This window comes from Anthonomus grandis, chromosome 2, assembly GCF_022605725.1.
Source record: "Anthonomus grandis grandis chromosome 2, icAntGran1.3, whole genome shotgun sequence".
NCBI lineage: Eukaryota > Metazoa > Arthropoda > Insecta > Coleoptera > Curculionidae > Anthonomus > Anthonomus grandis.
In genome coordinates, this window is record NC_065547.1 from 6,045,364 (window position 1) to 6,058,795 (window position 13,432).

Below are 13,432 nucleotides of genomic sequence, written 5' to 3' on the forward strand. Positions count from 1 at the left end.
AGTAATAAGGAGTGTTGTTGTCTCTGTCTTATACGTAAATTCGAAGTGCACGACAAGGACAGATCTAGTCGTGGTGTGAGCGGCGTGAGGTTTGTTGACTTAACTTAAATATATACTGGCTGACCAAAACATTTTAAAAGCTGCTCGACAAAAAATGTAAAAATGTTTTTTTTTAAGTGGTTTTTGAAAATTTGATATATTTGATCTTAGGAGATTTTAGGAGATAGTTTAATACTTTTTCTAAAATAATGCATTAGACAAAGAAATACTTATGTTCGCAACAATGTGGAAGACGAAGAGATAAGATAATAATGGCCGCTCAAAAAGTGACAATGACAGTTTCAAATATTGAAAAATGTTTTTTTAATTAACGGACTTTTGGATCGATTTTTCCCGCCTAATTAATTTTTTTTTAAATTCACAACTCATTTAAAACCGACTTGATACCTTGGTTACGATTAAGATCAATAAAAGCTATAGTGAATTGTAAATTACATAAACCGATTTACGTATACATTGCAATCAGTGCATTACACCTAAATGCATCAGTAAATAGGTAACACATAAAACAAAAAAATGCAACGAATTTACCTACTTATAAAAGTAGTAGAGAATGTAATTTACGCAATACCGGGGGCATTAAATGCTCTCGCGTCTGCTCTTATGTAAAGAAATGAGCAGCGGTGCAGTTACATATAGTCATTATTAGGATCTCCATCATCATCATATTGCATTGTTAAAATGTGAAAAGCAACGATTTACGGCTGGCTGCTATTACAAGGGAAACCGATTAACTTTTTCTTTAGAAAAATTACCAAATACGTATGTGTAATATATTCGTAGTTTATTGTTGCTTTTCATACGATCTCAGGTTCAATAAGAAAATGAAAAAAATGTGGTATATATTCAAATTCAAAAGCATTTATTTGCCAACAATTGAGATACAATAATATAAAATTAATAGACAATGGCCTAACAAACAGGACATATACTGGATTATGAAAAACCGCTTGCATACTGCACCAGTAATAAAATGGTACCTACATATACGAAAATATACTGCCCTGCAAATACTGTTAAGTAAACATAATATTTACTTACATTAGTAAATAATAAAAAAAAAATCAATAGACAATATATAGAGGCTTATAAAAATTTAATATAGTAGAGAGGATAAGACGGAACCTTGGAGTGCCCACCAAGAGGCTCATTACTATTAGTAGAATATTTTATTATATTTATTTTATTTCTGGAAATTTCAACCCGACTGAAAGGATCTTCTTAGTATTTTTGGAAAAAAATCATCATTAGATAAACTAAAATACTGTAATTTTACCAGCAACATACTATGGTGAACAGTATCAAAATTCAAGGGTCTTACTATATAAAGTCGAAGAGACGCATACATTCTCATCTAAACGTAAATCGTTAAGTATTTTTACCAGACTTGTGATTGTGCTAAAACATTTACGAAGCACTGATGGTTGGTTATCTGGAACGATATTTTTGCTTTTAGCAAATGAACTTATTGAACTTATGCTGAAATGAACTTAATGCTGGAGAAGAGGTATCAAATGTCTATTTCGTTAATTAAATTATCATATATAATTATTATTATTATTATTATTATTATTATTATTATTATTATTATTATTATTATTATTATTATTATTATTATTATTATTATTATTATATTATGCTAGGTCCTATAATATTGTCCGTGATCTTTTTCTTAATTTTTGAAATCTATAAAGTGCCTTATGTCTGAGCTTTATTAATTGTTTCTTAACCGTTAAATTATCAATTGGGTTATTCCATCACACTCTGAGCAATATTATCGTTCTCCGTATTTGCAATTGTATTTGCAGTAGATGTACAAAACCAATTTATTATATGTATATTAGGCGACTTTTATATTTCTGTCGGTATACTACTCGTATAAGTGGATATTTTCAGACCTGTAAATCTCGGGCGGAAAATATAATTCTTAATGTACATTAAGGTATCATTTTTTCTTCTCTTATTTATTTTGGCCGTAGATCAAATTTACTACAGAAGGTTAATGCAGATCGCTTGTCTAAGGTTCTACTTGTTCTTCTGGATTTTTTCATCACATCTATTATCTTGCGCATAAACTTTGCTTAGGAAATGAAGAGTGACAGAAATCCTGTTATGTAATTCTTTACTTAGCAGGGTTAAACTGACCCATACTTAAAATCATCACAATAAACCAATTGAAATTTTCCGAATTTTTAGAAATTTTTTCTAAATTATGGATCTAAAGTGGCTATAATTCATCAAATCACGTTTTACTTTCAGGCACTTGAATCCAGTTAATTCTCAACTGCCTGGAATAAATAAGATAATAATTTTCTTTCAGGCAGTTAAAGAAAAATTAAAAAAAATTGGATTTTCCTTTTAAGTATTTGAACTGATTGAAAATTAAAATCACCACAATAGACTGGGCTTATGGATATTTTCCTCCTTTCTTGCTTATTTTTCTAAATTATGGACCTAAAATGGCTGCAATCTATCAAATCACGTTTTTCTTTTAGGCACTTGAATTCAATTAATTCTGAATTTTCTGGAATAAATAAACTGATTTACTTCCAGGCAGTTTTCCTCCTTTTTTGCTTATTTTTCTAAATTATAAACCTAAAATAGCTGAAATCCATGAAATCACGTTTTTCTTCCAGGCAGTTGAATCCAATTAGTACTTATCTGCCTGGAATAAATGAAATGATGATTTTCTTCCAGGTAGTTTGAGAAAAATTTGAAAAATTAAATTCTTTATTTAGCAGTTGAACTAAATAAAATTTAAATTTAATCAACACAATAAACCCATTGAATACATTTGCAAGGTACATACAGTGTGTCCCACTTAAGGGGTAGCCACCCCTCTAAAATTTTTGTTTCTTGACCAATTTTCAAAAACTTTTTTTGTTGGATAGATGGTCAAAAATGGCACTTGTTGAGCCAAGTTCGACATTTAGAGAAAGCAGGTCATGGCCTAAATCTCCATAATAAACCTATTGAGATGTTCCGCATTTCTCGCTTATTTTTTATAATTGTAAGTTGTATATTTTTTTAAATTGTGAACCTTAAGTGCCTGGAATACATCAAATCACATTTTTTTTTCAGGCAATTCACTTCAATTAATTCTTAACTGCCTGGAATAGATGAAGTTACAATTTCATTTTAGGCATTTAAAGAAAAATCCCAACAATTTAATTCTCTGTTAAGCAGTAGAACTGGTTAAAATTTAAAATCACCACAATAAGCTAATTTTTAGATTTTCATCATTTCTCGCGTATTTTTCTAAATTGTGAACCTAAAAGGGCCTGGAATCCATGAAATCAGATTTTTCTTCCAGGCAGTTGTATCCAATTAATTCTCAACTGTTTTGAATAAATAAATAATTGATTTTCTTCCAGGCAGTTAAAGAAAAATTTCAAAAATTTATTTCTTCTATTAACTAGTTGAACTGATTAAAATTTCAAAATCCTCATAATAAACCCATTAAGATTTTCCTCATTTCTGGCCTATTTTTCTTAAAACGTGGACCTAAGTGCATCGAATGAATAAATTTCTTTTTTTTTCCAGGCAATTTAATCCAATTAATTCTCAACTGCCTGGAATAAATAAAATAAAGATTTTATTCCAAATATTTTAAGAAAATCAACTAGGCCTCAACATGAGCTGGAAGCCTGAATACATGTCACCACATTTAAAATTTTTTTTTCTAATTAAATATATGAATTTTATAATAACTTAAACTATTTTGGTTTGGCAAAATATCGGCTTGTGATATACAATGACACATTTTTTGCTTAGTTATATGGTAACTCGAAAAATTTATCCATTATCCCAAAGATGCTGGTCATACACTTTTATAAAGGTAAAAACACAAAATCTACAGCATCACAAATACATTTAATCAAATTACAAAGGTTACATGTTTCGCTCGACTAAAGCATCATCAGACCATAACATACACAAAACACCTAACAAATAAGTAAACAAAGCTTACAATAGTTATATGGTACTTTTGCCGACTAAATATGTTGTTCAATTAGGCTTATAAACATTATTATTAATATTATATGTATTTTTATTTTTATTAATTTTTTGAGGAATTTTTTGTTTTTGTACGTAGTTATTTATGCTATTTTTAAAAATTCCAACAATTAAATTCTCTTTTAAGCAGTTGAACTGATTAAAATTTAAATTCACCATAATAAACCCATTAAGATTGTCCTTATTTCTGGAATATTTGTTTAATTGTGCACCCAAAGTAGGTAACTGGAATGCATGAAATCATTGGTTTTTTCCAAGCAGTTAAACCCAATTAATTTTAAAATGCCTGAAATAAATAAAATAATGGCAGTTGAAGAAAAGTTTCAAAAATTGAATTTTCTATTTAGAAGTTAAACTAAATAAAATTTGAAATAATGACAATAAACCTACTAAAATTTTTCTCATTTCCCACCTATTTTTCTAATATGTAGAACTAAAGTGCCTAGAATCCTTCAAATCACGTTTTTCTTCCAGGCACTTGAATCCAGTTAATGCTCAACTGCTTGCAATAAAAAAAAATAATTATCTTCAAGGCAGTTAAAGAAAAATTCTAAAAATTTTTTTTTTATTAAGCAATAGGCTTATGGACATTTTCCTCCTTTCTTACTTATTTTTCTAAATTATAGACCTAAAATAGCTGAAATCCATGAAATCACGTTTTTCTTCCAGGCAGTTGAATCCAATTAGTTCTTAACTGCCTGAAATAAATGAAATGATGATTTTCTTCCAAGTAGTTTGAGAAAAATGTGAAAAATTAAATTCTTTATTTAGCAGTTGAACTGAATAAAATTTAAATTTAATCAAGACAATAATTAATTATTTCTCTAAAATTGTGTGCCTAAGGTACATAGAACCCATAGAACCACGTTTTTCTTCCAGACAGTTGCACCCTAGTATTTCTCAACTGCCTGGAATAAATAAATTAATGGTATTATTCCAGGCAGTACGTGGTATCAAGGGCACTTTTTTTTCTAGTTCTGTACTGACATCCACAAAGTATTTGTTGCAACTGTTTGCCATCACCTGTTGAAATCCATAAAATCCCGATTTTCTTCTCTGGAAGTTGAATCCAATTAATTCTCAATAACCTGGAATGAATAAAATAACAGTTTTATTTCAGGCATTTAAATAAAAATTCCAACAATTTAATTCTCTATTAAGCATTTGAACTAGTTAAAATTTAAAATCACCACAAAAAGCTCATTTAGATGTTCCTTATTTCTCGCATATTTTTCTAAATTGTGAACCTAAAATTGCCTTGAATCCATAAAATCAGATTTTTCTTCCAGGCAGTTATATCCAATTAATTCTCAACTGCCTGGAATAAATAAATATTTGATTTTCTTTCTCCAGGCAGTTAAGGAAAAATTAAAAAAAAAATGAATTTTTCTATTAAGCAGTTGAACTGATTAAAATTTATAATTACTACAATAAACTCATTAAGATTTGCCTCATCTCTCGCCTATTTTTCTCAAATTTGAACCTAAAGTACTTAGAATCCGTGAATTTACGTTTTTCTATCACAAATTTAAATTCTGTATTAAACATTTAATGTTGCTACTTATGCAAATCGACTATATAACGTAATATTTCCTTTATTATTTTAGTTAGTTCGGCACACTTTCAATGAGACGTACATTTGTCAATAATATTTAGCTCTAAGACGGATTAACATGCCAGAAAATGATAAAAAATTGCATGTTTGGACTGTTTCCTGGTCTCTCCCAAATTTCTGGTCTCTATTACAGATCTTTTTGAAATTGTATTTTTTTACATAGTTTGTTGCAGTACTTACAAAAACCAACATTTCATTACCATCGTCAATGAATGTTTGACCTCATTTGAGCATAAAAGGGAATAATAAATTTTCAAAAAATTGACTCAAAAATTAGATAAAAGTTGTGAAAAAAGTGATAACGCTTCCTTGTTATATACAATTACATATACAGTATAGACATATTTAACTATCTAATGTTTGCTTAACGAATAGTTACGTTCCAACAACGAAAAGTAAACACCAATTAAGTTCTTCCTTAACATAACTTTTCGCAATCAAAACACTTCTAATTCTTAATAAATTCTACGACTGTTATTGTTTATGGTTATGTCACGGTTTTATAACACGCTTATATTTTTTACGCACTATAACAATTAGTACCGGCATGGTCTATGATTCATTAATTACTGCTATTATATAATAATATTATATATCATATGCTGATTCTGTGATAATCATATTTAGTGTTTTTATAAATGACTTAATTGCAATGAAATAAGAAATGTTTTATACTCTAAACTCTAAGCTGATATATCTCTTACATCTATACCAAGTGAGAATCAATTATATACATGACTAAATATTTCACCAGTTTTTAATAATACAAAGCTATATTATAAGAGGGGTTATGTAAAGTCTAAAATCATAAAACTATTAAATAATACCTGAAAGGAGGTCAATAGTGTTGCGCCATGGCATTATATAGCAAGTATCGTTTTTACTATTCGGGTCTGCTACAAAAACCGACGGCGGTTAACAACCACATCACACGCATCATCGTTTATAATGACTTCATTTCTAAGAGTTCTTTTTTTGATCCGAATTATTCATTAACAGTATTGGATCATCTAAAAATGTAGTTTTTGGAGATGCTATGTTTCTAATTTTTGAAGCATTTGTTTTTTCTCTCTTAAGTTATCATTTGTGGGGCCAATATCGTTTATCCCCCTTGTATCCCAGTTAAGTTTTTCGAAGGCATGTTCTAAAACTATGATGAATATTTCTGATATATTCTAATTGACTTCATCTATTCTAACTGACATGGCGGCATTTTTGCATTTATTATAGATAAGTTTTGCATACTGAAAGTTCACTCGATAATCATTCACGGCGTTTAATATTGCTTTATGCTCAATTGTATCAAAAGATTTGTAGAAGTCTATGAACAAAAGGGCAAGTGATTTATGGTATTCAACAGTTTGCTCAATGAGTCGATTTGAGAGAGATTCTGCATATTAATGCAAAAAGATGAAATTTCTATAGTAATAATGAGTGTTCTGTGTCCTTGCTGGGAATCGCAATTTAATTGCTTAAATACTCAGAACAAATTCTTTAGCATTTTGAAAAATGATTTTTACAAGATAGACTTACTCTATGTATGTTACAAATAATAAATCTTTGAATGTATCGTACGTCTTGATTAATGTCGTTCAGACAATAACTACAATGTAATCATTTTTTTTAGAAATAGACATGTAAAAACATTAATCTAAGGCATCAGTAGAAGATATAAAAAAATAAAATAATTTCTGCAAGGAACTATACTCAAAAATGCTCAGGATGATTATAATAAATAATAACATAAATCATTACATTTAAAATTAAAATGAAAAATTAATTTGTTTAAGAGAAGTTGTTAGAAGAGTTTCATGATTTCAAATTATAATTTGTTTATACAATGGTCATTTTATTTTGTCACCTTAATTATTAGTTTGATAATATTAATATTGAATAATTATATTTTTAGTCAATGCTATTACGTCAATTTAAAGAGTTTTGAGTCCGCAAATTTAATGTAATCCTTTACATTTTTTTTAAACATTGAAAAGGTATATTTTATTTAGGCATATAAGTTTAAGAAAAAAATGGTTTCTTTCGGTATATTAATGCCTGAAAAAACTGCGTGATTAATGATAAATATTAAATTTTTAAAAATACGTAGATAAAATATTGAAATAATGATGTTTTCTCCAATTACTAGACACAAGAAAAACCTACAAATTACAAAATTTGCCAGATTACAAATGAATGAAAAAATTGAGTTTTTTACAAATTTCCAGGCATTTGTAGGAAGGAATTAGACTTAAAATCTCTTAGTTTTTTCAGAACCACAATACTGATATTAATTTTTTTCCAGGACTAGAAAAACAAAATTTTTTTGAGGTATTTAAAAATTAAAAAAAAAATCCAGATTATAAATGCCTGAAAAAAATAAGTAAATACACATTTTTTTAATTTAATTATACTTTTATACTTAAACATGAAGTAATTCAAAATGTCCCTCATATATCGATTTAATACATACGTGGGTTATTGCAAATCGATGGCAAAATATGCACAAAAATTTTAATTTTGAACTACGTATTTATTCGATTTAACAAGAGATTTTGCACCGAAATTTTGAAAAGTCTCATTTGAGCGGTTTTTGAATTATGGACATTATTTTGAATTTTTGGGCAAACTATTTTTTTCACATTAAGACATTTTTTAAAATTCTCTACGTTTTTAAAAAAAAACGTGAAATAGGTGATTATTTAAGTAGAGAATATGCACAGATATTTTCAATAGTCTCATTAAGTGGTTCTTGAGTTAAAAGAATTTTTTAAATTTTTATAATAATTTTTTTGCAAAATTATTTACATTTTTTTGATAGTGCCGAAATACTTATCCAACCGATTTAATTAGAGAATACGCACAGAAATTTTCAAAAGTCTAATTTGAGTGGTTTTCGAGTTATGGTTAATTTTTTAATTCTTCGAAGTATTTTTATTTTGACTTTACCATCTTGTTTTTCTTTTTTAATTTTAATTTTTAAGCTTTTGTTTGGTTAAGCTAAAATTATTTTTATAATTTTTAATTTTATAAATTTATTTATTATGAACTTTTTTTTATATTTTTTGGAAATTTCTATTTGAATTATAAAGTTTAAACTTAATTTTCCGATATTAAGATACAATATTGCCTAAAAAAAATAAAAAATGATTAAATTTTTGATTTTTTCCAGGCATTTGAGGAAAATATTTGCAAATAAAAAAAAATCTTATTTTTCATATTGTTAAGAATTTTCCGCATTAAAAAGATGTTAGATATTACTCCTGCTGACGAAAGTAAGTTATAATGTACTGGAGTGATAAAAGTATTATAATTTTATTTAATTTTGTAAAATTTATTGTATTTTGTGTAGTTTTTTTATGCTAAATGAAGATTATTATTATAATATAAAAAAAAGTGTTGTAGCTTCATAATAAAAACGTCATTAATTTAAGTTCCAATAAAAAAGTACCAGAAAAAATTAAACATTTTTTAATTTTTTATAAGACATTTGTAACCTAAAAAAAGTTATATGGAAATTCTTACTTTTTTTGCTCATTTGGATTTAAATTAATGGAAGAAATAATATTTATTTAATTGTTTATGTCTTAAATGCACGAATTTTTTTTACATGTCTTTTAAACATTTTGCCAATAAAAGGCAAATATTATTTAAGAAAAAAAACAAAAGTAGTTATGGTTTTATTGACTCTACTCATTATAATTTGCAATAAAAAAATAAATAATTTGTCAAAAAAAAATCAAACCTGTCAAATACTAATCAAATCAAAAAGTACCAAATGTTTGCTTTTTAATGACGAATCTTGTCAAACAATTACAATTCTTAAATGTATGGAAAAAATAAAAATATTATGATTTAATTTGTTTAAATCGATTAGATGAAAAACAACAATTTTTAATTCCTTACAGGCATTTGTAACCTAAAAAAATTATGGAGCTTCTCCTTTTTTTATCATTCTGATTTATTTTTCTGGAAGAAATAATATTTATTTAATTTGTACGTTACATTGTCTGAAATTTATTTTTTAAATTTTTACTTGATTTTTAGACTTTCCCCTCAAATACGTAAAATAAAAAAAACACTAAAATTTCCCAGAAAACCAAAGTTTAATAATTTAGAGGAAAAAGTGGAAAAAGAGGAAAAAGTTTAAAAATTTATTTCATATAATTAGGTTATTTAGTTCAATGAAACATTATTAAATAAAAATGTTCAAAAAATTTCTTATAAAAAAAAGGTAAATTTTTGTCTTATACAAGGGAAAATTAAATAAATCAATTTTCGAAATCGGTAGCAATTAAGTTATGCATTTAGTTAAAAAAATATTTTCAAAAATAAACGAAAATTGGGAAATCAAAACTCACAACCTAGAAAAGGAAAATAGATCCATAATTAATATCAGTAATTTTTTAATATTATATTAGGTATTTAAATCGAAAAATTATAAAAAAATAAAACTATACCAGAAATGTTCTTTAATTATTACGTGTATATTGGTTCTTTCGCAACTTTAAATAAAGAGATTATATAAAGATTGCTTGGTGCAAAGATTGCTAATTAAATAATCTTCAAGTAATAAAAAAAATGCATTTAAAAATAATTTTTAATAGGAAAAAACTTGTCTGAGCGTTCTTTTATACAAAGAAGCAAATTCTTTTGATAAAGGCTAATTTTACTTTTTTAAATTTGTATTGTTAAATGAAAGAAATATAGATCTACATACCGTGACATAAAAAAAATTAGAAGTAACTGTATGATGGTTCTGGCTAGTAAGAAGGATATTACAAATAGACAGAACCATTATACATATCTTGTTTGCATAAATAATTATTTTAGGTAAATAGATGAACTATAATAATGTAAATTAGAAATCTAGATAATAGTGTTTTAAAATTGTTATAATATGAAGTGAAAGGTCAAGATCTCATCCTACTAATTGATTTTGACAAATTCCAAATTGGGACTTTATAACCGAAAAATGTCCACGATAATCGAAAATGACAGAGAACCTTTAAGGTTTAACTGTTACTTTTAAAATAATTAATATCGTTTTATTTGTAATCCTAGGAATACACAGCTTCTTAGGTTTCTTAGCCCTTCCCCTTGTGATCACCTTTATTGGCACATTAAACTATGATCTGTCAAGCAATGCAATTGGTTTTGCTAAAAGCAAATAAATTGTTATCTATGCACTAATCATGTTTGCTCCAATGATCATATTATTCAAGCAATTAGTAACAATCAATAAAAGGTTAAAAAATAAAAAAAACTTGCCATAAAAAAGGTAATGAAGATGTACTAATAAATTCAGTACCATTATTTCTTATTTAAAATTATTTTAAGAAAGTTAAAGTCATTTATCTCAATAACTTTGGAGTTACCTACTCTTTCACAATTTTACTTAATATCACATATTCTTACTTTCTTCTAAAACAACACTTTGGGAATATGCGAGCAGTTAAATTAAATAAAAAGTTGATTGACAAATTACTAATGATTATCTGTGTAATCCTTTTTTATTCCTTAGAAGCATAAGTTACTTATGCTTTTGGAAGAAATAATATTTATTTAATTTTTTAGGTTTTAAATGCCTCTATTTTTTAAAAATATTTGCATGATTTTTAAACATTCACTTTATTTTCAACAACTTGTTGAAAAAAAATTGTCAAAAATAGAGAAAAAATAACGAAAATAGTCAACAATTTGTTAAAAGCAATACCTTGTAACAACAGATCAATTATTTGCCAATAAACGGAAAACATTTGTCAAAAAAAAAAAGCAAAAACTAACAGAAATTGTTAATGTTTTATTGACAACAACAAATAGTTCGCAATAAAAAATCAAATAATTTGTCAAAAAAGTATCAAACCTGTCAAAAACGTTAAAAAGTGCCAAATATTTGTTTTTTTATTGACAAATCTTGTCAAACTTTTGTCAAACAATTATTAATTACAATTACTAAATGCCTGAAAAAATTGAAAAATTAATGAATAAATTTGTATAAATCGACTAGATGAAAATCAATATTATTTGAATTTCTTACAGGCATTCGTAACCTGAAAAAATTATGAAACCTCTCATTTTTTTTAATCATTTTGATTTAAATTTATGAAAAAATTGGATAGAAAATTAAAAGAATTTAATTAAAGGTTTATTATTTAGATTGTCTTGCTTTATGTTTTATTTTTCTTTTTACACCTTTTAGTATAGTTTTTAATTATATTTGTTCATATGTAAGTGGTTTTACATTGTTAATTTTGAGTTTGAAGTTTCTCTTGCATTGTTACATAATATTAAGTATTTTGTATTCACTATATTAATATTCTATTAATACACTGTAATTTATATGTAGCAAATTTAGTAAATAAACAGATTATTATTATTATTCGTATTAAGATATAATATTTTTTAAATTTTTACCTGATTTTTAAACTTTTACCTCAAATACCTGAAAGAAAAAAAACGAATTTAATTACGATTAATTAATTACGATAATACAAATTTAAAACGAACGTAATTTTCAAGCGAAATTTAACTAATAAAAATTTCAATAATTTCGTATATAATTAAGTTATTTAATCAAAAAATGCTCATAAATAAAACATTAGAAGGGAAAATTAAATAGATTAATATTTGAGATTCGTAACAACATCCAATCAGGTTATGCATTTAGTTAAAAAAATATTTCCAAAAGTAAACGAAAACTAGGAAATATATTTTTAAAATACACAACCTAGAAAAGAAAAATACATCCATACTTAATATTATTAATGTTTTAATATTAAGTTAGATATTTATATCGAAAAATTATAAAAAAATAAATACCAGAAATGTTCTTTAATTATTACGTGTTTATTGGTTATTTCACAACTTTAAATAAAGAGATTATATAAGAATTGCTTGGTGCGAAGGATTGCTATTTAATTATTCTTTAAGTAATAAAACATTGATTTTAAAAATAACTTTAATTAGGAAAAAATTTATCTTAGCGTTCTATTATAAAAAGAAGAAATTAGAAATAACCGTATGATGGTTCTGGCTAGTAAGAAGGATATTATTACAAGTAGACAGAGCCATTATACATATCTTGTTTGCATAAATAATTATTTCAGGTAAATAGATGAACTAAAATAATGTAAATAAGAAATCGTGTTATTATATAGATAATAGTGTTTTAAAATTGTTATAATATAAAGTGAAAGGTGGAGATCTTATCCTACTCATTGATTTTGATAAATTTCAAATCGTGACTAATTAAGTTAATTATGCTTTTGGAAAAAATAATATTTATTTAATTTTTTAGGTTATATATGCCTGGATTTTTTTTATTTTTGCATAATTTATAAACATTCACTTTATTTTCAAAAAGTTATTGAAAAAAAAGTCAAAAATAGCAAAAATTTAAAAAAAAAGAGGAAAAAGTACCAAAAATAAGCGTTTAGTAAGTAGATTTATTGAAAACAACCAATAGTTGGCAAGAAAAAACAAATATTTGTTTACATACAAATAAAGGTCACAATACCTTGTAAAAACAGATCAAATATTTGCCATTAAATGGCCAACATTTGTCAAAAAAAAGAGCAAAAACTAACAGAAATAGTTAATGTTTTATTGACAGCAACAAATAGTTCGCAACAAAAAATCCCACAATTTATCAAAAAAGTATTAGACCTGTCGAAAACGTTAAGAAGTACCAAATATTTGTCTTTTAGTGACAAATCTTGTCAAACATTTATTAATTACGATTAT